The sequence below is a fragment of the Arachis ipaensis genome, chromosome B06 (genome assembly GCF_000816755.2).
Source record: "Arachis ipaensis cultivar K30076 chromosome B06, Araip1.1, whole genome shotgun sequence".
Lineage (NCBI taxonomy): Eukaryota > Viridiplantae > Streptophyta > Magnoliopsida > Fabales > Fabaceae > Arachis > Arachis ipaensis.
Window position 1 is genome coordinate 73,779,019 of NC_029790.2, and position 11,161 is coordinate 73,790,179.

The following is an 11,161-nucleotide window of genomic DNA, read 5'->3' on the forward strand; positions in this document are numbered from 1 at the left end:
ACATAGGTTAATTATTTTTTTATTATGATTATTTTCTTTTGAGCCCACAATTATTCAATGGTTCTTTTAGGGTAAAACATGTATATAAACCCGAGCAATGCCAATATTATACGAATCTCCCAAAACAAATAACATTACTAGATGTCTTCAATTATATCTTTATATAAATCGAATTAATAGAATTCAAATTACACATTATAGTACTATATCGAAACAAGTGTGTTCAAAATACATGAAAATCCGGATTTAAGTATAAATCGAATTCATCAAATTCAAATTAGCCCTCATAGCACTAAATCGAATCATTATGATTCGAATTACATGTAATTTGATTTATGCTCAATGGTGGCCAAGGGTAAATAGAATCCATTATGTTCGAATTAGTATGCATTGAGCTATATATAAATTGAATTTAAAGAATTCAATTTAGTATGATACCAACGTATTCATGTAGGAGCTGAACGTGAATTGCTCATCATAGTGGGACTCAAAATGGCCAGTGATGGTATTTTTTAGTTCAGAGCACTATAGAGCGTTTATTAAGAAAAAATGCGATATGGAATTAAATTTACTAATAAGGATCCGCTTAGTATTTTTCTCAAACATTCAACAAGTTTTATCGAGTTTCAGAATACTATAATCCAAAAACTAGGGATGCATGGTGTGAAACAGGTGAAGAAGTTATTCTATAGAATTCTGATTTCTGTATTGTGGGATGATGTAAAGTACGATTCATTTGTCATAGGCAGTGACAAAGATTTTCAAGTTCTATTCCATTGTCATTGTTAGTTTCCTGAGGTGAGGACCCTTGAGCTATTGGCCCAGCTTTTAGACATGGCCTATAGTTTAGGAGGTTCGAACCAAAATCATCAACCTTCAACAATGCCAGGCTGCTCTAGTTCAATGCTTCTTGGTGTCTCATCATCTATGCCTGTGGTGCACTTGAGACAGTTTTGATTGCGTCTCTGTCCTTCGCAGTTGATTGAAATCACAATCGTGACGGAGAAATATGTAATACTTGACCATTCGGTGAGCTTGCAATTGCTATGGCTGGTACTCCTGTTATAGTCCTAGTTTCCGGAGAGGGTGGAGCCTCGGATGGTGTGAAGGATGTACTGTGGGATGATGATGATTATGATGATGATGATGATGATGATGACGTGGATCCTGATGATTGGACTTTTGACGGTTTAGAATTTCACAAATGAAATCTCGTTGCAAGTATAGTTTCTAAACCAACAATAGTCCTTTCATACAAAAATTTGGTTATCACAAGTAACAAACCCCTAAATTTATAAACCGAAGTATTGAACCTCGGGTCGTTCTCCCTAGGAATTGCAATAAAGTGTTCTTGTTATCGGTTATGAGGTATGTTTTGGGGTTTTTGATAAGAGACATGAAAGGTAAATGACAAGAAAGTAAACTAATTGCTAAAAAGGTCTTGGCAAGGTTTGGTGGTCAAGGATCTCTATCCTAATCACTAACCACAACATGAGAATTGGCAAGGATCAATCCCACTAAGTTAACCTCTAACTAATAGTAGAGGAAAGTCAAGTGAGCTATATCAATCCAAGTCCATAAGTCCTAGTTCTCCACCAAATCAATTAGTGAGATCTAGAGCTAATGGCTCCCAATCGTCAATCACTTGGACATTAGCAACTCAAGAGTTCCTAAGTTACCTTCCCAAGCCAAGAGCACTAAAATTCTACTCTAAAATCCAACCAAGCATTTTATCAAATACTTGGAAGGCATGAAAGGAAAGCATAGTAAAAAGTGCAAGGAAAGTAAATCTACACTTCTCAATTGCAAGGAATTAAACAACAACAAATCAAATGAACAATAAAGGAACATGAATCATAAATTGTATTAAAGAAAAATAGAAGAAACAAAAGTGCATCAACATAAAAGTAGAGAATTACATGAATTAAATGCAAAACTAGAAAGAGGAAAGGTAGAAGAAGAAGAATTGCAAGAGAAAAGTAAATCAAAGCATGAAATTAAACTAGATCTAAGAGTTCCTAATCTAGATCTATCCTACTCTTAATTCAAGAGAGAAGAGAGAGCTTCTCTCTCTAGAAACTAACTAAAGCCTCATAAAACTGAAATAAAACTAAACTAATGGCTAGATGTCTCATCCCCCTTCAATCCTTGGGTTAAATAGCATTAGAAATGAGTTGGATTGGGCCCACAAGGCTTTAGAATTCGCTGGCCACTAATTTGCTTTTAATGAATCACGTGAAAATCGGTACGTAAGCCCCCCTAAACGTGATGAAACTATGGCAAATCTTATATCATTTCGAAGCCCTGGATATTAGCTTTCCAACACAATTGGAACCACATCATTTGGACCTCTGTAGCTCAAGTTATGGTCGATTGAGTGCGAAGAGGTCGGCTTGACAGCTTTTGCGATTCCTTCATTTCTTCATGAGTTCTCCATTTTTACATGCTTTTCCTTCATTCCCTTGATCCAATCTTTGCCTCCTAAACCTGAAATCACTTAACAAACATATCAAGGCATCTAATAGAATCAAGGTGAATTAAATTTAGCTATTCTAAGTCCTAAAAAGCATGTGTTCACTTTTAAGCACAATTAAAGGGGAATTTACAAAACCATGCTATTTCATTGAATAAATATGGGTAAAAGGTGATAAAATCCCTTAAATGAGGCATAAGATAAACCCTACAAATGGGGTTTATCAACCTCCCCACACTTAAACCAAGCATGTCCTCATGCTTAAACCAAGAGAAAGCATAGGGGTATCAACATTTATTCAATGAAATCTAACTAAATGCAACCTAAACTATATGGAATTATCTACGTGAATGAATTTCTTGGTCAAAATAAATCAATGTCCAAGAAGCATATATGCACAAGGGATAAAGGTATTAGCAACCATGCCAAACCACAATTGAAGTGAGCTAATAAATATTTTTACAAACTTGCATGAAAAATGATAATCATAGGTGAAAACATGTAATTGAGAATCAAACCCTCACCGGATGTGTTTGCACTCTATTCGCTCAAGTGTTTAGGGTTAATTCACTCAATTCTCCTCTATTTCATGCTTTCCAAGATTTGTTTTTCATCTAACAATCAACATTTATTTCATGTACGCATACAATTATCATGAGGTCTTTTTCTTAGGTTGTAATGGGGCTAGGGTCAAGGTAGGATGCATATTTGGTTAAGTGAGCTTGAAGTTTGAATCTTTGATAAGCTTAGACTTCCCACCTAACCCATGACATCCTATACACTTCAAAACTAACCTAACTACCCATTTTTTCACTTTTTATATACTCATGCATTTTCTTTTTCATTTCACAACACTTATGCATTGATTTTATTGAGCTTCACTTTGGGGCATTTTGTCCCCTTTTTATTCCTTTTCTTTTTCTTTTTCTTTCTTTTTTTTTCTATATACTTTTTTTCTTTTCTTTTCTTTTCCATGCTATTTTTCTTTTTCTTATCTTTTTCTTTTGTTTTTTCTCATTTTTTTTCTATAAACAAGAACATCAATGCATAAGGTCTATATATTTAATCAATATATGAGTATGTACCCAATTCCCAATATTTACAACAAAATACAAAACTACCCTTTTTCTCAACCAATGTCCCAAGGTTCCCACACTTCAATGATACACACACTCTAGCCTAAGCTAATCAAAGATCCAAATAAGGATATTTATTGTTTTTCTCTTTAAACTTGTAATGTACTAAATTAAGAACAAGTGGGTCAAACGTAGGCTCAAAGTTGGCTAACAATAGATGATAAAAGGTAAGGCTATTTGGGTAAGTGAGCTAAATGAAATGATGGCCTCAATCATATAAATGCATGAATATAAAAAAATAATAGACATAAAGAATTAAACAAATCAAGGATTACAATCATAGAAAGAGAATAATGCACACAAGAAGGAAAAAAATAAGTGCTTATAAGATGTAACCACACAATTAGGCTCAAATCTCACTTGCTTGTGTTCTTAGCTCAAAAACATGATCCACAATGTATATAATTCAAGCAAGTTCTATGAAAAGTTTTCACTCAAATCAATTGAGATGCCCTATAGATAAATTTCTTGAAAAATCTCATTATTTTGACTAAGCTTATTCTGTATATATATGCAAAAATTAAGAAAATGCAAGTAAAAATCCTAAAAACCTAAAATGAAATGCAAAAGTGTTGGAGTAAGAAATTTGTTACCCAAAATCGCCGAACGGTCGGACGCCCTCCCCACACTTAAAAGTTTGCACCGTCCTCGGTGCATTCAGAGATGAGCAAGGGGATATGGCGACTTTCCGGATTGCTACCTTCAGCTGGTAGATCAACCGGTTGCTGCGCGTTCTTTCCTCCGCTTCCATTTTTGCTTACGATGCATCATTCATGAAAAACAAAAATATAACACCATAAGATGAGAGAACACAAAAACAAGGAAGCATACATTGTTGGAATGAGGTACTAATCACTTGAATTGAGTGAGTGAATTAGTGTGACATTAATGACAAAAAGGAATGTGAGTCCTAAATTAGGCACCTTTAAGAACACACATTATCATAAAAAGCGATGTCACAAAAGAAGCATGCACTTCACTTATCCTAGTGTGCTTGAGATGCTTTAAGTAAACTTGTAAGGTAAAACAATCATTAAAGAAGCATGAGAGCATTCAAGCTATAAACATATGGATACATATGATCATGAAACACAATGCATTGAAGTAAATGCTCAACATCCAATATCAAGAGATTGCCTAATCAAAGAATAGGGGTCAAATCACATGGTGGCCAAATCATGAAATTCAAGAAGAGTTACAAGCTCGAAGGCAATTCTCATCACTTGGTATTCTTAAAAGGTAGGCATAAAAAACTCCAAACCAAGTAGTAAAATATAACCTCAACAATAGAATCCAACAAAGATTATAAACATAATAATGTTGAGATAACATCCCGTTTAGTACTCAGCAACAATTAATGGTAAACAAGAATAACAATCTAACACTTACAATGAAAAAGAGAAAATGAAATAAAAACTAACTAAACTTAACTAATCAAATAACTAACTAACTAATTAACTAACTAGAATAGATGGTTATCAATGGTGTTTGGAAGTGTTGGATGAGGGGTAGGATAAGGGAAGAAGAAAGGAGAAGGAAAGAAATGGAAAGAGGAGAAGAAAAGATATGTGTTGAAGGAAGGGCATCCGCGCGTACGCGCGCATGACGCGCGTGCACGGGTGGTGGTGCAATGGACGCGACGCGTACGCGTACATGGCACGTACGCGTCGATGGCTTATTTCGAGAGTGGTGCGTACGCGTCATGTGCGCGTACGCGTGAGTTGGTTTGTGCGAAAGGCATAATGCACGCGCAATGTTCGCACAACTCTCGGGTCAATGTATGGAGGATTGAAAATTTGGTATCCACGCATACGCGTACATGGCGCGTGCACGTGGATAGGTGAAAATGCTTGATGCACGCATACGCGTGCAGTGCGCGTACGCGTAGATGGTGCTCTATTTTTTTTTTTTTTAATTTTTTTCTATGTTTTTGCACCAATCCAAACATGCCAAACCTCCAAACAGCTACCAAAACACCATAAAACTTTATTTAACATACTAACTTAGTTAACGTGGACTCTAACGTTGGGAAGCAAAAGAATGGCCAATGTTAGTGACACTCACCTTTGTCACTAACGTTGGACTAAGCCACTTTGAGCCACGTTAACTCCCACGTTAACTTAGTTAACGTGGAAGCTAACGTGGAGAAAGCAAATAATCGCCAACGTTAGTGACACTCACCTTTGTCACTAACGTTGGAATGAGCCACAATGAGCCACTATGAGCCACGTTAACTCCCATGTTAACTTAGTTAACGTGGAAGCTAACGTGAAGGAAAGGATGATGAGCCAACGTTAGTGACACTCACCTTTGTCACCAACGTTGGAGATGGCTATCATCACCACGTTAGAAGCCACGTTAACTTAGTTAACGTGGATTCTAACGGGGGAAGTAGGGGCATCTTGGAACAGTAGTGACAAAGGTAAGTGTCACTAATGTTCTCGAAGGATTGGCAAGCCTACGTTAAGAGCCACGTTAACTAAGTTAACATGGACTCTAACGTAGGGGGAAGGGAAGACTCTCAACGTTATTGGAAAAGGTGAGTCCCAATAACATGTGCGAAGGACCTAGAGGCAACGTTAGTGGTCACGTTGGTGCCACTAACGTTGAAGTTAACGTGGATCATCCCTGGGTTAGGAACATTAGTGAAAAAGGTGATTGTCACTAATGTTCTCGAACCCACACTCTCACTTAACGTTAACGCCACTAACGTCCTGAGCTAAATACCCTGCCTACTTCACACTTTCTCTCTGCAAGTAAAGCTAAGCCCACTGAACAGGATAACTGCTTCAAACTTAAGATCCAAAGGCCCATATCCAAGACTTGAAGAACCAACTAGAAGATCAGAAGAGTAGTATATATAGGGGTAGTTTTGAATTAAAGAAATGGAACTTTTGGGAAGTTGGAAATTGGAGAACTACTCTCTGTATAATTTACTCTGCACTTCTAGTTTAATTTTCATAATGTATCTTCCATCTTTGTTTTCCATTTCCAGACCTATGAACAACTAAACCTCTTTCATTGGGTTAGGGAGCTCTGTTGTAATTTGATGGATCAATAGTAGTTTTCATTATTCTTCTTCTATCTTTTCTCTTGAATTTACTGGAAAGCTTTCAATCTTCATCCAATTGGGTAGTTATCTTGGAAAAGAAGCTATTCATACTTGGATCTCTTCTGAACCTTGGAAGAGGAATGAAGAGATCATGCTAGAAATACTTTCTCATGTTGGACCAAATTGGGGTTGGAAGGATATGGTGACTATAATTCTACCAACACTTGATTTGGGAATGCATGTGGTATAATCAGTGACCATACTTCATCTCTTCTCATGAGTAATTGACCAAGAAATTGGCTATTGATCAAGATTTGAGAGATTAAATTACAAGGAATTGTAATTCGATCATTTAAGATTGCCAAGGAGATCAATGAACGCATTGATTGAGCAAGAGATGAAAATGAACTTGATCCGGAGAATGCAACATCTCCTAAACCCAATGAATTCCCCATTTCTGATCTTCCCCATTCCCATTTAAGATTCTGCAATTTACTTTCCGTCATTTATTTTCAGCTCTTTTCTTTCAGCATTTACATTTTCTGCTATTTACTTTCCCGCCATTTAATTTCCTGCAACTCTCAAACCAAATTCTGCTTCGCTCAACTAGAACATTTCTCTAATTAAAATTGCTTGACCAATTAATCCCTGTGGGATTCGACCTCACTCTGTTGTGAGTTTTTACTTGACGATAATTCGGTATACTTCTCGAAGGAAAATTGTTGAGAGACAAGTTTCCGTGCATCAAGTTTATAGCGCCGTTGCCGGGGATTGATTTTGTATCGACAATGATTAAATTGGAGGATAACTAGATTGAGCATTTTTCTTTTGTTTGATTTAAGTTTATTTGAGTAATTTACTTTCTGTTCAGTTATTTTCTTCCCTTTTCCCTACCCATTTTCTTAGTTGTTTACAATTCAATCGACTAACCCACTAACTGTTTGATATATTGCATCACTCACACTAACAACAATTCTAATAGAAATACTTTCTGCATCTATTTCCTTGCTTGTGCCTTGTTGGTTTTATGACAGGGAGAAGAAGTGGGGCTTCAACTTCCTTTGATTCTGAACCTGAGAGGACCTTCTTTAGATTAAGGAGGGAAGCAAGAGGAAAACGAGTAGTTAGTGCGGAGGAAGAAGAGGAGTATTTTGAACCAAACATGGATAAAAATATGGAGAACCATCATGAAGAAGAGGCTCACAACCATGGTCGAGAAGGTCCAACACATCAGGCTGGGCAAGAGAGAAGGGTTCTGGGTTCTTACATCAACCCAAACCCAGGAAACTGTGGAAGCTGCATCCAAAGGCCAACCATACATGCCAATAACTTTGAACTAAAGCCACAGCTCATCACCCTTGTTCAGAACAATTGTTCATTTGGAGGGAGTGTCCAAGAAGACCCCAATCAACATCTGACCACTTTCCTGAGGATATGTGATACTGTGAAGTCTAATGGTGTTCATCTTGACACCTATAGACTACTTCTGTTCCCTTTCTCACTCAAGGACAAGGCATCTAAATGGCTGGAATCCTTCCCAAAGGAGAGTTTAGCAACCTGGGAAGATGTGGTGAATAAATACTTGGCAAGATTCTATCCTCCTCAACGGATCAACAGGCTGAGAGCTGAGGTGCAAACCTTCAGGCAGCAAGATGGTGAGACTCTATATGAAGCATGGGAGAGGTTTAAGGACCTGACAAGAAGGTGTCCACCAGATATGTTCAATGAATGGGTGCAGCTGCACATTTTCTACGAAGGCCTTTCCTATGAATCAAAGAAGGCAGTAGACCACTCATTCGGGGGATCTCTGAACAAGAAGAAGACCATTGAGGAGGCCATAGATGTTATTGAGATTGTAGCAGAGAATGACTACTTCTATGCTTCCGAAAGAGGCAACACTAGAGGAGTGATGGAGCTAAACAATGTAGATGCACTACTGGCCCAAAACAAGCTTATTATCAAGCAGCTGGTTGACCTCACCAAGAAGATGGAGAGGAACTAAGTAGTAGCAATCACCACCTCATCAGCAACCCAAGAGGGAGTGAATGCAGAGGCAGAGGATGAGCAAGAACAAGCCAACTACATTGGAAACTCACCCAGGCAGACCCATGATCCATACTCCAAGACCTACAACCCTGGTTGGAGGAATCACCCAAACTTTGGGTGGGGAAATCAACAAGATCAAAGCCAAGATCAAAGACGTCACAACCCCAACAACCATGCAACTCACCAACAGTCCACACAGAGATCATATCAACACCGCCCTAACAACACCTCTCCACATCCATACCAAAACCAAAACAACCCTTCTCATCACTCCAATCCCAACCCACCATCATCTGATGACAGACTCTCAAAGATTGAGAAACTTCTTGAAGGCATATGCAAAGAGATTCAAGACAGTAAGGCATTCCGAGAAGAAGTGCGGTCCAATATGCAAAATCAAGATGCTGCCATCAAGAAACTTGAGACACAAATTGGCTACCTATTCAAAAAGGTGTCATTGATGTCCAAAAAGGTGACCTCACCCTGAGATTACACAATGAAAAGATGACATTCAATGTGTTCAAGGCCATGAGTTACCCATCAGAACAATTGGGAGAATGTATGAGGTTGGACTCACTGGAAGATGCAGAGCAGGAGAGCTTTGAAGAAGAAGAACCTGAAAGGTTGACAGAGGAGGAATCAACGTCTAGTAAAGAGGCCGCAATAGCAGAAATTCATATACAAGGTGCACCAAAGGAAGAGAATGAAAAGTTAGAATCACCAAAACTTGAACTCAAGGCGCTGCCACCCACTCTCAAATATGCATACTTAGGCGAGAATGAAAGCTACCCAGTGATCATAAACTCATCCCTCAGCCAGGATCAAGAGAATGAACTGCTCCAAGTGTTGTGAAAGCATAAAGATGCCATTAGATGGACCCTCGCTGACCTGAAAGGGATCAGTTTGGCCATATGCATGCATAAAATACTGTTGGAAGATGATGCCAAACCATCCATTCAATCCCAAAGGAGGCTGAACCCAATCATGAAGGAAGTGGTACAGAAGGAAGTTATGAAGTTGTGGCAGGGAGGGGTAATCTACCCGATCTCAAACAGCCCCTGGGTCAGCCCCGTGCATGTTGTTCCAAAAAAGGGAGGAATCACTGTAGTTCCCAATGAGAGAAACGAACTAATCCTCACCAGGACCGCCACAGGATGGCGGATGTGCATAGACTACAGAAAACTAAATGAAGATACACGAAAAGATCATTTCCCCCTTCCATTCATGGATCAGATGTTGGAAAGACTCGCAGGACACTCATACTATTGTTTTCTCGACGGTTATTCAGGATATAACCAAATAGTGGTTGATCCCAGAGACCAAGAGAAAACCTCATTTACTTGCCTATATGGAGTGTTTGCTTACAGGCGCATGCCATTTGGGCTATGTAATGCGCCTGCAACTTTCCAACGCTACATGCTATCTATCTTCTCGGATATGATAGAGAAATTCATTGAAGTCTTTATGGATGATTTTTCGGTATTCGGAGATTCCTTTCCTAGTTGCTTAAATCACCTAGCCTTGGTATTGAAAAGGTGCCAAGAGACAAATCTGGTCCTGAACTGGGAGAAATGTCACTTTATGGTAACTGAAGGAATAATTCTTGGCCATAAGGTTTCTAACCAAGGCATTAGGTTGACAGAGCTAAGGTGGAACTTATTGAAAAACTTCCCCCACCCAGTGATGTCAAGGAAATTAGGAGTTTTTTAGGGCATGCTGGCTTTTACAAGAGGTTTATTAAAGATTTTTCAAAGATAGCCAAGCCCTTAAGCAATCTCCTTGTATCTGATACACCGTTTGTCTTCGATGAAAAATGCATGCTAGCATTCGAAAATTTGAAACAGAGGTTGTCCTCTGCCCCTATCATTTCCCCTCCTGATTGGAACCTACCTTTTGAATTGATGTGTGATGCATCTGATTTTGCAGTTGGGGCCGTGTTAGGGCAGAGGAAAGATAACTTAGTCCATGTGATCTACTATGCTAGCAAAGTCCTCAATGACACTCAAAGAAATTATACCACTACTGAAAAGGAGTTGCTATTATACCACTAGGAGTTGCTAGCAATAGTTTTTGCATTTGACAAGTTTAGATCATACCTCATTGGTGCTAAGGTGATTGTTTTCACAGATCACACAGCACTTAAATATTTGTTTGCCAAGCAAGAATCAAAACCAAGACTAATAAGATGGATCCTATTATTGCAGGAATTCAACATTGAAATTAGAGACAAGAAAGGAGTGGAGAACAAGGTAGCAGATCACCTATCCAGAATCCCTCATGATAAAGGTGGAGCACATGATACAAGTGTAAATGAGCTCTTTCCTGATGAGCAGTTGATGACAGTTCACAAAGCACCATGGTTTGCAGACATTGCCAACTTCAAGGCAACCGGGGCTTTACCTCCAGAGATCAACAAACATAAAAAAAGAAAGCTCATAAATGATGCAAAATATT